Source organism: Felis catus, chromosome B4, assembly GCF_018350175.1.
Source record: "Felis catus isolate Fca126 chromosome B4, F.catus_Fca126_mat1.0, whole genome shotgun sequence".
Lineage (NCBI taxonomy): Eukaryota > Metazoa > Chordata > Mammalia > Carnivora > Felidae > Felis > Felis catus.
Window position 1 is genome coordinate 134207298 of NC_058374.1, and position 16573 is coordinate 134223870.

At 46.7% G+C, this 16573-nt stretch overlaps 1 long non-coding RNA gene and 1 pseudogene across 1 annotated transcript; one reads left to right on the top strand and one right to left on the bottom strand.

The window, feature by feature from the left end:
- Positions 1 to 1209: 1209 nt before the first annotated feature.
- Positions 1210 to 15418, bottom strand: LOC123386750. Its single transcript, XR_006601143.1, has 5 exons — positions 15318 to 15418; positions 11838 to 11919; positions 8823 to 9170; positions 8201 to 8340; positions 1210 to 2001 (listed from the first exon to the last, which is right to left on the bottom strand). It is a non-coding gene; the product is annotated as an uncharacterized LOC123386750 (long non-coding RNA).
- Positions 11162 to 11747, top strand: LOC109501812 (annotated as a pseudogene).
- Positions 15419 to 16573: the final 1155 nt, after the last annotated feature.

Genomic DNA, 16573 nt, shown 5'->3' on the forward strand with positions numbered 1-16573 from the left:
CCACGATAAATAGACCTGTACCTTTGGTGCCAGATCAAACACTGCTTTTTATGAAACACGAGTTGGTGCAAGTGGTAGGAGACACCAACGATTCCAGGAAAAAATTGGGGAAATCCAGGAAAAAGCATGCGATGGGGAAGGATTCTGTCCATGGCCTTCCATATTCCTGAGAGCTGAGGAGAGCTGCTTACCCAGCCGCGGTCCTGGTGGCAGACAGCGGAAAGCCAGCTGGCTAGCTTGCGCAGGAAAGGGTTTATTGGGAGGACGTGGAATTGTTCTCAGAATGGCGGGAAGGCGAGAGAAGCAGCTTAGACTGGAACCGGATGGGAGCTTCGTCATTCAAGACCAAACCACAGGAATGGTCAGCTGGGCACTCAGGAGGGCCTGCTGGGCTGGCGGCTACTGCCCGCTGCTGGGCTCTGGCTCCAACCTCAGGTCAGGAGCCCGGGTCACGCGGCCGTGCTGGGTGCGTGGAAGGGGGTGAGGTCTGGTCCATTTCGGCTTCCGGGATGGGAGTTGGGGGCTTGAGATAACACCCCAGATTGCAAGAGTGTCTGGAGGCTGGGCAGCCAAAGTGAGAAATATTTTCAGAACTGCTGTTATGCTATCTCAACGCTGGGCACTCCCCGGTTCTTCTTCCTCGACAGTGGCTCAAGCCTCTTCCTTCTTTTTTTTTCTTTCTAATTTTTTTTAAGTTTATTTTGAGAGAGAGACAGAGTGAGTAAGGAAGGGCAGAGAGAGAGGGAGAGAGAATCCCAAGCAGGCTCTGCGCCTCCAGCACGAAGCCTGGTGCGGGGCTCGAACCTTCAGACTGTGAGATCATGACCTGAGCCGTAACCAAGAGCTGGACACTCAACTGACTGAGCCACCCAGGCGCCCCGCAAGCCTCTTCCTTCTTAAAACATTCTCCGTCATGAGACTTGTTCCTGCAACTCATCTCCCTCTGCAGCCAGGCTTCTTGAAAGGACTGTACATACTCACGGCCCCCACTTTGTCCGTCTCTCCCAGTGGTCTGTCATTTCTTCCCACCCACCGTCCCCACTGAGACTGCCCGCCAAGGTGACCAGGAACTTCCGGATGGCAAACCCACTTGTCACTTTCCGCCCTTCTCTGCACGTAGTGAAACCCTCCGCTCTCCAGTTATCTGCTTCATTTCTTTTTTTTTTTAACTGTGGTCATACGTCATATGGTATGACAGGGGCAGGTTCGAGTTTTATGGGGCCCGAAGCTTTTGAGTTTGGAGGCAACTTCTTTAAGAAAAACAATGCAGAGTTACGGAGAGCAATTGCTAGAACCCCTTCCGGGCATTCAAAGGAGCTGATGCCAGGGAGGGGCAGGGAAGCTTAAGCTTCATTAACTTCATGAATCCTCCCTGAGAAGAGACGAGCCAGTTTATGGAACCATTCATCCCCTACCAAGGGACATGATGCGTTTGTCAGTGTTTGGCTATTCCAAAAGTATAACAGAGAACATTCTTCATGCATCTCTTTTGTGAACACATACGCTTCTCCGCAATAGACAGGAATTGCCGGACCTTTTCATTTTTATTTGAAGGTTTTATTGGGAGGAGGCCCAAATCACCCTCCAGTGAGATGTCACTAAATCCCACTCCAACCAGCCATTGCGGTGGGCATTCTCTCACACCCACATCCTTGCCGGCACTGGATATTATCATCTTTTTTTGTTCTGTTTTGTTTGCCAAGCTGATGGGAAAAATAAAAAAGGCATTTCAATGTTATTTTAATTTAGTGTATTAATTTCTCGGGCTGTTGTAACCAAGCACCACAAACTGACTGGCTTTAAAAAAACAAAACGAAACAAAACCCGGAAGCTTATGGTCTCAAAGTTCTGGAGACTAGAAATCAAGATGCTGGCAGGGCCGTGCTCCCTCTGAAACCTGTAAGGGACTGTCCTTCCTTGCCTCTTCCTAGCTTCTGGTGGTGGGGGTTAACCTTTGGTGAATGGCTCCAATTCTCCTCACGTGGCGTTCTCCTCGTGTCTCTGTTGTTGTAAGGAAGACACTAGTCACATTGGATTACGGGCCCACCCTACTCCAGCACGACCTCACGTTAACTAATCACCTCTGGGACGATCCCATTTCCAAATAAGTCACATTCTGAGGTCGACGGGGTTAGGATTTCCACGTATTTTGGGGAAGGGGGAACACAATTCGGCCCCTAACACTTACATTCCTGTAGTTCCTAGGGACCTTGAACTTCTCTTCATACGTTTACTGGAAATTTGGATCCTTTCTCCTGCAAATCACCTTCCCGTATCAGCTGCCCGGTTGTCTATAGGGCTGTGCGTCATTTTCTTATGTCAGTACCTTTCATCTTTTTCACGATGGACCCGTTATACAGGTGGAGAAGGTTTGCTCTCAGCTCGCCACATGCGCTTTAACTTTGGTTTTGGCGTCTGCCTTGACGTCTGTGACGCAACACTCCCCAGGTTCCCCTCCTGCTTCTCTGGCCCAGCATCTGTCCTTCCTCCTCCCTCTCTTCCCTTGAGCGTCCCCCCACCTCATAAATGGCACCACGTCCGTCTATGCTCCTGCCAGAAGCACGGTGCCTCCTTTGATCATCCTTCGCCCTCATTCTCTTTATCTGACTTATCACCAAGCTCCGCCCATTTAGCCTCCTAGAAACCTGCCAGATCCATGCATTTGTCTACTGGTCTAAGGCACGTCATCTATCTCTCAGACGCTTGCCGACAGCTTCCGGCCTAGCCTCCCTGCATCCACTCAGCCCTCTCCAACCCACGCCCTCAGGATCTCTTTTAACCCGACTGATCTTGTCACATCTTCCCACAGGGGCCGCTTCTGGCACTGAGAATCAAGACCAAAATTCTTGTGGCCCCCAAGGCCCTGGCCCTTCTGGCTGGAGCCACTTTCTCCTTCGGGATGCTCTCCACAGCTCTCCAGCCACACCGGCCTTCAGAGCAAATCATCTTCCCTCCAAAGCTCCTCATTTCCTGGAGGACTTTGCCCTCGAAAGCGCCCAACCACCACGTCACTCCCACGGCTCAAGTGCAGGTGGAGTCCCCCACCCCCACCGCCACTTTGGGCCACATGAACACTGATGCGCAGCCAGCCCTCGGACTCCGAAACGCAGTCCACAAGTGGGGACACAGGTGGGTGCGCTGAGCCTGCCTCCTTCCTCTTTTCAGAGATTACAGAGGCTAATGCCATGGAAGGCAGAGAGTTGCCCTCTTCCTTTAGGGAAAAACATGTCCGTTATTACGCTGAGAAACACACGATCTCTTTCTGCCTGCCCAGGACTGGTATCAACCAAAAAGAAGATTAGCCATAGATGTGCGCTTCACAGTGTTCCTCTTGGACCTTCCACCTGACACAGAGCAGCGATGACCTTGGGGGGACTTAGAATTGCCTTAGGAACACATACAACACAATGGCCAGTATTCAGGTTTTGGCTTTCAGAATGAGCTCTTGAAGCCCATATCACATAAAATAGTCTTCTCTTGTGTATCTATCTTTTCAACAAATAGTTAATAAGCCCTTACTATGAGCTGGGAGGAGTTTGAAGTGTGGCAATACAGCAGTGAAAAAGGCAGGGGTTTGCACACGCCCTCCACAAAACTCATTCCAGGGGAGAGAGAAAATCATCAAATAAATAAGTATAGTACTGATTTATAGGAAGTATATTGATGTGCATGAAGGAAAACAAAGCAGAATAAGGGTCAGAGAGGAGGGAGGAGCTATTTGGGGCAGAAAGCGAGGGCTTTCTAAGGGAAAGCTACTCTAAGAGGGCTTTCTTAGGGAGGGGGCTCTAAGGGCAGTGGGAGGGCTACTCTAAGAAGGTGACATTGGAGCAGAGCCCTGAAGGTGGTAAGGAATGACCACTCCAGGCAAAGGCCCAAGTTGGGGACAGATTTAGTGATAAAAATGGGGAATCATTGGCAGAGAGTATTCCAAGACGTAGGATTGGGTTAGATCATCTATGGGTTGAGTTTTAATAGAAAAGAGAAGGAATCCAAAGCACATGTAAAGGACAGGAGCCCATCATGCTCCATGCTGCCCAAAGCCCACCCAGGTCACCCCTCATCATGAAGAACCCCAACCCCATATGGTTCTGAACATCCCCTAATTTGCCCCAGACTCACACCTGCTACACTGTCATACCCTGGACCTTGTCATTAGCAAGTACAGCACATCTTCCAGGACTTCCATGTCTAACATCCCAGTCTTAGACCTCCTCCTCCAACTGTATTTCTAGCTCCTTCCTTTTACTCTCCTGATACGACAATTCTTCCTCGTGTTTGGGACCCCTAAGCCACCGCCCTCATCTTTTAACTGGTCATCATCTCCTTTCCTATCTTCACGCCTCTCTTCTCCCAGATTGGATTTGTGGCCCATCGCTTTAATCCATTCCTTGCTCAACAGCTGAATGTGGCTCAGCCACGTTGAATGTTCTCTCCCTCTCTTTTTTTTTTAATGTTTATTTTTCAGAGAGAGAGAAACAGAGCACGAGGTGGGGAGGGGCAGAGAGAGAGTGGGGACACAATCTGAAGCAGGCTCCAGGCTCTGAGCTCTCAGCACAGACAACGTGGGCCTCGAACTCATGAACCGTGAGATCATGACTTGAGCCGAAGTCGGTCGCTTAACCGACTGAGCCACCCAGGCTCCCGAATGTTCTCCTTTTGACTTCATCACAAAATCTCAAGCGGGTCCTACGTGTGACGAAGTCCCAGTGAGAACTGTGCTGCTCAGAAATCCAACACCCACACAGAATGCTGATCCATTTTTTTCTCCCACTTCTCCCAGAGAGAAGTCATCAGTCATAAACACGGTCTCCTTCTTGCCGCTGACTTCGTAGACATCTTGTCTGGATGAAGTGGGGGAGGGGTGTCGGGGGCAAGGAGATCTGAGAGCTGTGCACCCATTCCGCGGTGGGAAGTGCTGAGGCAGAGAGCTAGAGTTTTTGATTTGTACGAGCCAGGTAATGAGACTGGAGGGACCCCTGAACGGGGAAGGACATGGTATTTATCCATCAACAGTAGCTTGGAAAGAGAAGAGACAACCTGTCAGGCTTCAGCGGGGGTGGGACGAGGAGATTACGTCTGGGAGTACAGGTGGAAAAAGAGAATGGGGATGAGTTTAGCGGATCCTTCCTGATGCTGGAGAAGAAAAGGAATCCTCTCTGGGTGCCCGGCCTCCACAGGAGAGACAAAGCAACTCCTAGGACCATGAGACACCCACCACCCTTCACGGTGTCAAGGAAGACGGCGAGCCCTGCATCTTAACCTCAGAGGAGGGTCTCTCATGACCAACTGCCTGCACATCACCCACCGGCTGCCCAGCAAATGATGTCTTTCTGTCTCGAGGCCTCACTCAAGGTTTCCAAAGTATTCCATGTGACCAATGACCTTGTGGATAGCCCATGACAGATGTAAGCACCACCCCCCCCAAACAGGGAGGAACTCTGGACTTTCTGGGGGGCTCTTGTTATTGGAAAGCCCCCTACCATAGATGTTCTGAGGGCGTCTATCTAGAACTAGCCTGGGATGATTCCCCTTCGTGGAGACCGTGGTGACACCTAGTTCCATTACCCTAGCGTTTCAGGGCCTTGCTCTTTTTGGAAAAGACGCCAATCCTATTTAATTATTTCCCCAAGTGGAGTGTGGTCAGGGAGGCTTCTAAGCCGTCTCTGTGCACTCTCCTGAATCCAGCCGTCTAGTTCCATCCTCACCGCCACTTGCCTAGTGTGTATTCTCTCTTCCAGATTGCTGCCATGGCCTGCTCACCAGCCTCCTGGCTGGCAGCACCACCCCCACTCTGATCCATCACCTAAAACCCAGCTCTGATTGCATCACTCCCTTGTTTTCCATCAGGGTTGGCAAACTTTAGCCTGCAGGCCCTGGGAGTTAAGACTGGCTTTACTTTTTTTTTCCTTTAATTTTTCTTTATTTTTTAGACACAGAGAGAGTGTAAGGGGGGGCAGAAAAAGAGGGAGACAGGGAATCCCAAGCAGGCTCCAAACTCTCAGCGCAGAGCCCAATGCAGGGCTTGAACTCACGAGTTGTGAGATCATGACCTGAGCCGAAAACCAAGAGCTGGGTGCTCAATGGACTAACCCACCCAGGTGCCCCTGGATTTTACATTTTTAAGTGGCTGGAAAAAATTCAAAAGAAGAATGGCATTCTGTGACATGAAAATTATATGAAATTCGAATTTCTGTGGGCATAAATAAAACTTTATTGGGACACGGTCACACTCTTGTTTTTGTTGTGTTCTATGGCTTCTCTGGTGCTACACCAGCAGAAGCAAAAAGTTGCAACAGTCTAAAACACCTGCTATGTAGCCCATGACATAAAAAGCTTGCTGACCTCTCCTTTAGGTCATGTATGTATTCCCACTGCCTCCAGAATAAAATCCAAACGGCAGACTCTTTACCATGACCTTCAAAGTCCTTCGTAATCTGTCTCCCAGTTCAACTTCAAGAACGTTAAACTTCTAGCAGTTCACAAATTCTGGGATTCTTCCCATTTTGTAAAATGCCCTTGCTCCCCTTCTCTGCTTGGCCAACTTATACCCGTATACATTCACGCTCTGCCCTGGGGTCACTGCCTCCAGGGAACCCTCTCTGACCCTCCCCAGGGCAGATGAAATCTCTCCCTGGTGAGTTCCCACAGACCCCTCTATCACAATTCCTGCTGCAAGGCAGGTATCCGGGAGGTTGGTTAGTGTGGCAGAGGAGCCAAAAAAGCTCATGACTTAGAAGTGTCGGTTAGAAAAAAAATAAATTAAAAAAAAAAAAAAAAAAGAAGTGTCAGTTAGAGGGGCGCCTGGGTGGCTTACTCTGTTAAGCTTCTGACTTCGGCTCAGGTCATGATCTCACAATGTGTGAGTTCAAGCCCCCTCTCTCTCTGCCCCTCTCTGCCTGTATATGTGCTTTCTCTGTCTCTCTCTCTTTCAAAAATAAATGTTTTTTATTATTGTTTTTAATTAAAAAAATTTTTAATGATTATTTCTTCTTGAGAGAGAGAGAGAGAGAGAGAGAGAACATGCGTGCAAGCGGGGGAGGGTCAGAGAGAGAGGAAGACACAGACCCTGAAGCAGGTTCTGAACTCTGAGCTGTCAGCACAGAGCTTGATGTGGGGCTTGAACTTACTAACCGTGAGATCATGACCTGAGCTAAAGTTGGACGCTTAACCCATTGAGCCACCCAGGCGCCCCTAAATAAGTACTTTTTAAAAAAAAAAATTTAATAAAAGAAAAAAGAAGTGTTGGTTAGATTGGGCAATTAGGGGATTGGTGATGACTGGCAAGAAAAATTTCAGTAGAATAGGGAGCAGGAGCCAGGTTGCTTTGGGGAGGAAGTGTATGTGAGGAAAGTGAGGCAGCCAGTGTAGACGACTCTTTGAACAAGTGCTTTGGCTTAGGAGGGAAAGAGGCTAGTTGCTGGAAAAGGACACAAGGTGGAGGGAGGGAGGTAGACACGTAAGGACTCTTATTTGTTCTTGTCAAGGAATCAGTGGGGAGACATCAGAGAAGCCCGAGAGAACATCAAGGGGCCGAAGGTAGAATCTGGTTTGGGATCCAGCACAGTGGGGAGGACTGGCCTTAGGCAATGCATGCCGCTATGACAGCATACCATAGACTGGGTGATTTGCAAACACAAAACATGTATTTCTCACCGTTCTGGGAGCTGGGAGTCCAGGTTGCACACTGTCGTATAATGGAAGGATGAGAGATCCTTCTGGGGCCTCTTTCGTGAGGACACTAATCCCATTCCAAAGGGCTTGGGCCTCGTGACCTAATCACCTCTTAAAGACCTCACTTCCTAATACCATCCCACTGGACATTGGGGTTTAATGTATGAGATTTGTGGGATACAAACATTCAGACCTGTTTTCTCCTTGGAGGCAATAAGTGGGTACGGTCAGGGGGGAACCTTGATGGCAGGACGATGGGAGAGTCCCTGTCCGAAGGCTTCCAGATTCTGTGTGCGATAGTAGGAGAGGCCAGCGGTTTGGGGAGACTGGAGATGGTCTTAAATAGCCACTGTGGAAGATGGCAGGGTGAGCCCATGAGGAAAGCAGAGCACGCTGTGTGTAGTACCGGGGGCCTGGCCACAGTTGATGTCCACAGATTAATGGCACCAGACTCTGTGGTGACATGGTTTTCTCCAGCAGAGCTGATGGCCCTGGTGTGCCCATGGAGAGGAAGAATAATCTGACTGACCTGAGTTGGGGTTTCCAGGCAGGTGCGGCGGACAGTCAGCTGGAGGGGAGTCGTGAGGTTGCTAGAGGAGCGGTCAGGGTGGGGGAGCCACACAGGAGAGGGCAGGAAGTGAAGACAGGAAGAGTGGAGTCAAAGACCACCTTGAGGGTAAGAGAACAGGAAGTGTGAGCACAGCAATGAACACGCAGCTGGAAAGCTGGGGCCACAGGGGGAGAAAGGGCTCCCGCGTGTGACAACGCAGGGTGAGGTAACGAGGTCCACATTTTGGGCCCGTGGAAGGGGGGGAGGTGGAACGACCGGGCGAGGAGCTGAGCGCAGGAGGCGGTCTGTTGTATGGCCCCGCACGTGGGCACAGAGACAGCAGCACAAAGGAGGGCCTGGGGGGGGAGAGAAAGAGAAAGCAAGTCTGGGCCCGAAGCGGCCATGAAGGGGTGAGGCAAGAACGCCAGGGGAGACAGGGTCTTTACCAGACAGTAAAGGAGAATGGACTGGAGGAAGCCTCGGGCAGGTGCGAGAGTGGCAAGGAATGAGGGTAAAGGGGAGGGGTGCCAGGAAGAGGTGCCCTTACCCACCCTCTAGCCTCAGCCCCAATAACCAACCCATCATGTCTCTATGGATTTACCTGTTGTGAAGACTTCATACGAGCGGAATCATACAAGAAGTGGCCTTTTGTGGCTGGGTTCTTTCATCGAGTTTAATGTTCCCAAGTCTCATCCATGTTACAGTCTATGTCAGGACTTCATTCCTGATTATGGCTAAATCATATTCCATTGGACGGACTACCACACATTGTTCATTCGTTCCTTCCTTGACAGACTTTTGGGTTGCTTCCATTGTTGGACGCCCTGAATATTGCTGCTGTGAACATTCACGTCCAAGTCTCTGTGGGAACTGTTTTCGATTCTCTTGGATTCTCTTCGATTCTCGGGAGTGAATTGCTGGGTCATGTGGAAACTCTGTGTTTAGCTATCTGAGGAATGGTTAATTGTTTCAACAACACTGAACCGTTTTACATCCCCCCAGCAGTTGTGGGAGGGGTTCGTGCCTCTCTTGAAACAACTGAAGACCTGACCAGACTGAGTCCGCGTTCCCCACATGAAGCTGGCTCAGGACATGTGGGCTCTGCAGTTTGTCAGTGTCGTTACCACTCACAGTGGGTACACGCGTGTTCACCCCTGGCCATCAGCCCCTCATACTTCATGCATTCTCCTTACCGGCCGGGCCCCAGAGTTCAACCCTAGGCTGTGCAATCAGCAGGCAATTTTGTTGACCAAGAACCGGCTTTCCAAAGGACCAAGTAAAAAGTTTCGGGACGGTGGAGACAGGGGGTCGTTGAGACAAAAGAGGAATGACAGAGCAGTGTGGAAATAAGAGATGACCAGAGGAGCTGATATTTGGGCAGTGACCAAGAATAAGAGGTGCGGCGGGCTGAGCATCCTTGCCGAGGAGGGCTGAGGTTGGGCCCCTGCCGCAGTGGTCCTGACGCATAGGGAAGAACCAGGCTTCCAGGCCCTGAAGCTCAGTGACTTAACTAGTAACTCAAGGGAGAATTTGTCTCCACCTAGATCAGCACTGTCTAATAACGATAGTTATGAGCCAGGTATGTTATCAAATGACTTTTATCTTTGCTAATCATTGAGGATATCTCACGGTGGCTCTAAAAAAAATTTTGTTAACATTTATTCATTTTTAAGAGACAGAGTGTGAGTGGGGGAGGGGCAGAGAGAGAGGGAGACACAGAATCCGAAGCAGGCTCCAGGCTCCGAGCTGTCAGCACAGGGCCCGACGCGGGGCTCGAACCCATGAACCGTGAGATCGTGACCCGAGCTGAAGTAGGACACTCAACCAGCTGAGCCACCCAGGCGCCCCTAGCATCTTTTAATAAATTTAAGAGCTGTGTCAATTTCCTTTCCTGAGAACTCTTTGTTCACATCCCAGGACTGCTTTTCTATAGGATTTTAGTCCGGCACTTTGATTTATAGGAGTTCTTTTTATGCTATGGAGTTTGTCTGCATGTGTGTTGAATATATTATTGTTCTGTTTACTGTCTTTTGATTTGGTTATTTTTTTCTGTGGAAATTTTTAAAAATGTTATGGTGGTCAAAGTTGATGACTTCTGAGTTCTGAGTCATGCTTAAACAAACCCATCCCACTGCAGGATTATAAATTTTTTTTAAATCTGATACTTTAATGGTTTCACATTTTAGATTTATATCTTGGGCTGTTTGAAGTTTATTTTAGTGTAAGTAATGCAGGAAGGGTACAAATACGTTTGTTTCCAGATGACTACTCAGTATTCCCAGAAGGATTTATTGCATTTATTTCCCATGTGTATTGGGGTCTGTTTCTGAACTTTCTATCCTATTCTATTGATCTGTCTATTCATGTTCCCAAACAAAAAGTATTTTTTTTAATTTTAATGTTTATTTATTCTTGAGAAAGAGAGAGAGACAGAGACAGAGCATGAGCAGGGAAGGGTCAGAGAGAGAGGGAGACACAGAAACTCAGGCAGGCTCCAGACTCTGAGCTGTCAGCACAGAGCCCGATGTGGGGCTCAAACTCACGAGCTGTGAGATCATGACCTGAGCCGAAGTCGGATGCTCAGCCGACTGAGCCATCCAGGCGCCCCTAAAAAGTATTTTTAATTACCGTAATTTTACAGTATGTATTGACATCTGGTTGAGCTAGCCTTATTTTTCTCACTCTTCTTAAGAATTTTCTTAGGGGGGGCACCTGGGTGACTCAGTAGGTTAAGCATCTGACTCTTGATTTCAGCTCAGATCGTGATCTCATGGTTGGTGGGATCGGGCCCTGCGTTGGGCTCTGGGGTGACAGTGCAGAGCCTACTTGAGATTCTCTCTCTCTCCCTCTCTCTGCCCCTCCCCCACTCACGCTCGTGCTCCTTCATTCTCTCACACTCTCTCAAAAGAAATAAAATAAACTTAAAAAAAAAAAGAGTCTCTTCCCATAAGCAGCCCGAGGTGATCCCTGAAAATGGTTCGCTCTTCACCTGATCCAGAAAACCCGACAAAATCAAACAAACCAAGAGGTTTAAATCTTCGTGTTCACTTTAGGAACACACGTGAAACTGCCCAGGCCATCAGGGGTATGCATATCTGAAAAGCCACCAAGTATCCGAACGACGACACTTTGCACAAGCAATGTGTTCCATTCCATCACTCCGATGGTGGAGCTGGTAGGTGGGCCCAGGCCAAACAGTGGGGCTGGACACAGGGTCAGTGGCCCAAAAAGATGGCTGACTTTTTACTGCACATGCTTAAAAATGCAGAGAGTAATGCTGAACTTAAGGGTTCAGATGGAGATTCTCTGGTCATTGAGCACATCCAGGTGAACAGAGCCCCCAAGATGCAAGGTAGAACTCAGAGGGTTCAAAGTCGGATTAACCCATACATGAGCTCTCCCAGCCACACTCAGATGATCCTTACTGAAAAAGAGCAGACTGTTCCTAAACCAGAAGACGAAGTTGCACAGAAGAAAAACATATCCCAGAAGAAACGAAGAAACAAAACTTAAGGCCCGGGAGTAAATTCTGCATAAAATAAGTGCAAATCAAAGTAAAAACAGAAAAAATTAAAAATAAATCAATAAAAAATAAAAAGAATTTTCTTAGAGGTACCTGGCTGGCTCAGTCAGTGGAGAGTGCAGTTCTTGGTCTCCAGATTGTGGGTTCAAGCCCCACGTTGGGTATAGAGATTACTCTAAAAAAAAAAAAAAAAAAGAAAGAAAAGAAAAAAAGAATTTGTTTAGCTCTTTTTTTTTTAATGTTTATTTATTTTTGAGAGAGAGAGACAGAGGGCGAGTGGAGGGGATAGGGAAGCAGAGAGAGAGGGAGACACAGAATCGGAATCAGGCTCCAGGCTCTGTGCTGACAGCTGACAGGGCCCCAACCCATGACCTGCGAGATCATGACCTGAGCCGAAGTCTGATGCTTAACCGGCTGAGCCACCCAGGAGCCCCGATAATTTGTTTAGTTCTTAAAAACTAGCTTTTCTGGGGCTAATTTTTTGGGGGGAGGGGAAGCCCACATTAAATTGATACATTAATTCAGAAAGAATTAATATCTTTCTAATATTGATTTCTCTCCTTTTCTTACACAAAAGTAGCACACCACATGATCTATTCTACTCCCTTTTTTTCACTCAACGTATCCTGCAGATCTTTCCATCTCACATCATAGTTTCCTTACTCTTGTGCACAGCTGTGTGGCATTCCACTGGTAGATGTACCTTAGTCTGTTGACTGGTCCCCTGTAGATGAATACTTATTCTTTGACTCTTTTTCTGTTACAGATGTGACTCATTTTGCGTGCACCCACTACTCCACCCCGGGGTCTTTGCTCCCTTCCCCCACCCACCCCAACCCCATACGCACATGGCTCATCGCCTTACCTCCTTTCTTCTCCAGGAAGCCTATCCGGGCCACCCGGCAATCCCAAGCTCCCTATTCCACTCTACTCTTTTCTGTTAGCAATTACCACCTTCTAACACACTATATCATTTACTTTTACTATTGTGTTTATTATCTGCTTCCTACACCAGATTGGAAGGTTTTGGGTTTGGGTTTTGGTTTCGTTTTGTCCAATTTGTTTACTCATCTGCATTCTTGGCATCCAGAAGAGGATCCGATGTGGAATGAATAAGCACTCAGTAGTAATTCCTGAATGAATGAGTGAATGAATGAATGAATATACAAGCACACTGGTAAGATAAATTCCCAGAACTGGAATTTCTGGGTCAAAATGTAAATCTTCCATTATATTTTCAAAATAATCTTTTTTATATATAATAAGGTTATTGACTTTTTTAAGATTTTTTTTAATTTTTAGGTAATCTCTACACCCAATGTGGGGCTCAAATTCACAACCCCGAGATCAAGAGTCGCATGCTCCATCGACTAGCCATATGCCCCAAGCCTATTATTTTTGCATACTAAATTTGTACTTAGACACCTACTGAATTCTCTTTGTGCTACAGTTTTTAGTTGAATTTCTTATGTTTTCTGAGATATAATTGTGTCATATCACCTATAAATAATAACTATATCTCTTCTTTTTTAAATCTCTATACCTCTTTTTTGTTTCTTTGTCCACTTGTTTAATTACATTGGTAAGTGCCTCGGGAACAATTTTAAATAAAATTATGTATGTGATGGTAGTGAATATCCTTGTTTTATCTTGACATTAATGAGAATGCTTTTAGTATTCTAGTATTTTATCCTTACAAATTGGCTTTTTGGCTTGAGGGGTTTGTGTGTGTGTGTGTGTGTGTGTGTGTGTGTGTGCAATTGTATTTTAAGAACATATCTCTCCCTTCCTGTTGTTTAGAAATTTTCTTTTTAAATTAGGCATGGAGGGGCGCCTGGGTGGCACAGTCGGTTAAGCGTCTGACTTCAGCCAGGTCACGATGTCGAGGTCCGTGAGTTCGAGCCCCGCGTCGGGCTCTGGGCTGATGGCTCAGAGCCTGGAGCCTGTTTCCGATTCTGTGTCTCCCTCTCTCTCTGCCCCTCCCCCGTTCATGCTCTGTCTCTCTCTGTCCCAAAAATAAATGAAAAACGTTGAAAAAAAAATTAAAAAAAAAAATAAATTAAGCATGGACTTTGACTTTCACCAAATACCTTTGCAGCATTACGTAATAATCATGCAATTTTCTCCAATGATTTATAAGTATGGTGAATAATATCAATAACATTCCTAATATTGAACCGTCTTATGTTCTTGGTATACCCATACTCGGTTGTGGTATATATACAATTTTTATTGTTTGCTGGATTTTGTTTGCCAAAATTTGGCTTACAACTTTTGCTGTTATGAAACTAGTCTAAAGTGTTCCTCCTTCCTGCTATCTTTGACAGATTGGGGTATTGATATGTAATATTCATAAAAGGCATTTGGAAGAGTTGACCTGATAGAGTGGTTAAGAGAGTAAGTTTCTGGAACTAAACTCACCAGGTTCAAATTGGGATCTGCCATTAACAGTTGTGTAGTCCTGAAACAAGTGATTTAACTCCTTTTGCCTGAGTTTTTTTCATCTCTAAAATGAGGATAATAACTTATCTTTTTCATAGGATTATCATGAGAATTGAAGAATACAACAGAGTGCAGCTACCATGTAGGGACTCAATAAATATAAGGTTTATTACGATTATTGTCTCTAAGATCTTGAAGCATTTGAATGATGTTTTTATTTATCGCTCCTTAAAGTGTTGGTGAAGTCATCAGAGGACTTATATGACCTAGTGTTCTTGTTTTTTTTTTCCTTTGTGGGTGGGAAAACTGCTCCTTGATAACATTTTCATTTTATGTGTATGATATTTGGTCTGTTTAGAATTGAATTGATTTTCGGGGGGTCTGGGTGGCTTCCGTTAATCGTCTGACTTCGGCTCAGGTCATGATCTCATCGCCGGTATGAGTTCAAGCCCCACCTTGGGTTCTGTGCTGACATCTCAGAGCCTGGATCCGGCTTCGGATTCTGTGCCTCCCTCTCTCTCTGCCCCTCCCCCCGCTCATGCTCTGTCTGTCTCTCTCAAAAATAAACATTAAAAAAAAAAAAGAACTGAATTGTCTTCATGGATTGATTTTGGTAATTTATGGTTTCCCAAAAAAACCATCCATTTTGTTCAGGCTTTCTCACTTATTTGCATAATAGTCAATTCTTTGAAGTTTTTGCTTTTGTTTGTTTTTAAATGGCTGTGGCTATTTCTTCATTGTCAATTCTTATTTTGTTTGGAAGGGTCTTAAGTTATTTTCAGTACTTCAAAAAGTCCAAAAGCTATAGGTTTCTACTACTTAGCAACACTGGCAATTCTCCTGCTTTGAGCTAAAATGCTATCAACCTGTTCAGGTAACGGCGGTTATCTCCTGCTGATTCCAGGCACCAGTGGTAGAGTGGGGTTATAATTTAGTTACCACTTAAAGCAGATGTCCTCAATAGATACCATTTTTTAAGCCACGCATCTGTGGTAAAGGTGACAGTGGTGGGTAACAGAGGGTCCTTGGTCAACAACCACAGTCCATAACACTACAGGTGTGTTAGCAAATATCTTCTTACTCTTGGCTGGTTTGTGTTAACCCTTGTCCGCATGGACAGAAAAGCCTTACCTAGTTTAGCAAGAGAAGGGTTCACTGCTTTTGTCCTGAATCGCCTGTAGCTGTTGTTTCTAAGTTCTAAGAGTTCAGTCACCATGGCAACTGTGCTAGCAAGCCCCAGAGTGTTTGTTAACTTTGAACAGGGTGAGTCTGGAAGGAGATACAGAAGAATGGAAAGACCTTGGTGTGACCCATTCATTCATTCTCTTGGCATTGGGGATACCCATGTGAACAAGACAGACAAAAGCCTAGCAAGACTTACAGATTGTAAAGAGTCATGTAGACCCATACTCCACTGCCAGCGCTAAGGTTTTTTTTGTTTTGTTTTGTTTTGTTTTTATTTTATTTTATTTATTTTTGAGAGCATGAGAGAGAGCGAGAGAGTGTAAGTGGGGGGAGGGGCAGAGAGAGAGGGAGAGAGAGAATCCCAAGCAGAGAGAATCCCCGTGCTGTCAGTGCAGAGCCCCACATGAGGCTTGATCTCACAAATTGTGAGATCATGACCTAAGTGAAAACCAAGAATCCGAAGCTTAATGGACTGAGCCACCCGGAGCGCCCCCAGCCCTGCCTCTTAATAACTGTGCGATGTCGGGCTGGTCACTAAGCCTCCCAGAATCTCCTCTGCAAAATGGAGCTATTAACATATACCCTGCAGGTGGTTCATAGAACGGCTCTGAGGCACCTGGACAAGAGCCAGTGCTATATAAACATTGGTTCGCTTCCTCTTAGATGAGTCCAGCCATTCACAGGCTGTGTGACTTGGGAGAAGATATTTTATCTGCTCGGAGCTTCCATTTCCTCTCGGATATTGTCTAAAGTCCCTCCTGACTCTGGGAGCCTTGGACCCTGAAGGGTTAAATATGGAGGTTTGACTGTCTGCTCCCCCCCCCCCCTTTCCTTCCCAAGCAGAACCAACCAGACCCGGAAGTACAGGTTCCAGGGCAGGGCTGATTTCAGATGTGAATCCCATGCTTGTCAGACCAGATTTCCTGGTTTGGGATTTGGGCAATCCAGTTGCTCTAACCTGATCTCACAGGGGACACATCCCTTTGCTTCTCTTGGCTACTCCAGTCCAAGGGGAATGGAGACTGCTGGGCCCAGTGGAGAATAGCAGCGGGGGTCAGCGCACAGGGCAGGGAGCTACAGAGCCCTGCATTAGGTGCTTCAGAGGTTTTGTTTGTTTCATTGAGGTAAAATTCACATAACACAAAGTTAACTATTTTATTTATTTTTTAAAATGCTTATTTATTTTTGAGAGAGAAAGAGAG